The sequence below is a fragment of the Octopus bimaculoides genome, chromosome 15 (assembly GCF_001194135.2).
Source record: "Octopus bimaculoides isolate UCB-OBI-ISO-001 chromosome 15, ASM119413v2, whole genome shotgun sequence".
Lineage (NCBI taxonomy): Eukaryota > Metazoa > Mollusca > Cephalopoda > Octopoda > Octopodidae > Octopus > Octopus bimaculoides.
Genome location: NC_068995.1, coordinates 36,905,047 through 36,906,006, shown reverse-complemented (window position 1 = coordinate 36,906,006; position 960 = coordinate 36,905,047). Strand labels below are relative to the sequence as shown.

The window sequence follows — 960 nt, the reverse complement described above, 5'->3', positions numbered from 1 at the left end:
ACACACACACACACACACACAGATATGTATATTGGCTCATCCTGTAAATACTACCAAATCCACTGACAAGGCTTTGGTCAGCCCAAGGCTATAGTAGAAGACACTTGCCCAAGGTACCACACAGTGAGACTGAACCCGGAACCATGTGGTTGGTAAGCAAGCTACTTACTACACAGCCAACACACACATATATTGGCTCATTCCATAAATACTGTGGCTTTTTCAATTGTATGAACTAAAAGTCGGAGGGAGATAGGATAAACTACCTGCATCAACGTGCTATAAAAGCAAGTAGTAATTTTACCTTGTGCTTATTCTTAGTGCACATTTTGAAGAGTGCAGTTCGATTTTAACAGTTATTTTTTCAAAGCTATAATGGAAGTGACAAAAGCACATTTTGTTTCAGGAGTTGAAGAAAAGCAACAACGTAACAGGAAGTACGTAGAACGTTAATAACAGCATATTGGGATCAGACAATAAGTGTAAGCCTGTGTCGACGGTGGTTCTAGAGATTCCAAGCCAGAAACTACAGCCTAGAAGACAAGCCTCATCCTGGAAGATCTGTAGAACTCGACGAGGACATCCTGAAAACCCTGGTGGAACAAAATGCTATCATAACTGTTGAGAAACTAGCAGAAAAGCTTGGATTTGGTCATTCAAGCATTCATCGACACCTGGGTGCCATTGGAAAAGTCAGCAAATTGGGTCAATGGATATCAGTCATTGAGACTTTTTCAACTGTAAGTATGGAAAACAATTAAATGAAAAGTTTTTAAAAGAATATTTGCATAGTATTCAAATACAAGGGGCATTTTCCTTGTTTCTGCCTGTCTCTGTCTCTCTTGTTTACTCTCGTGGGTTCGACTTTGAACCCACAAGAGTTAACAAGAGAGACAGAGACAGGCAGAAACAAGGAAAATGCCCCTTGTATTTGAATACTATATATATATATATATATAT

At 39.1% G+C, this 960-nt stretch overlaps 1 protein-coding gene across 1 annotated transcript in view; it reads right to left on the bottom strand.

Moving 5' to 3' along the window:
• Positions 1-960, bottom strand: part of LOC106875432 (coiled-coil domain-containing protein 81) — a 69,096-nt gene that overhangs the window by 17,556 nt on the left and 50,580 nt on the right. The gene's annotated exons all lie outside the window — the stretch shown is intronic.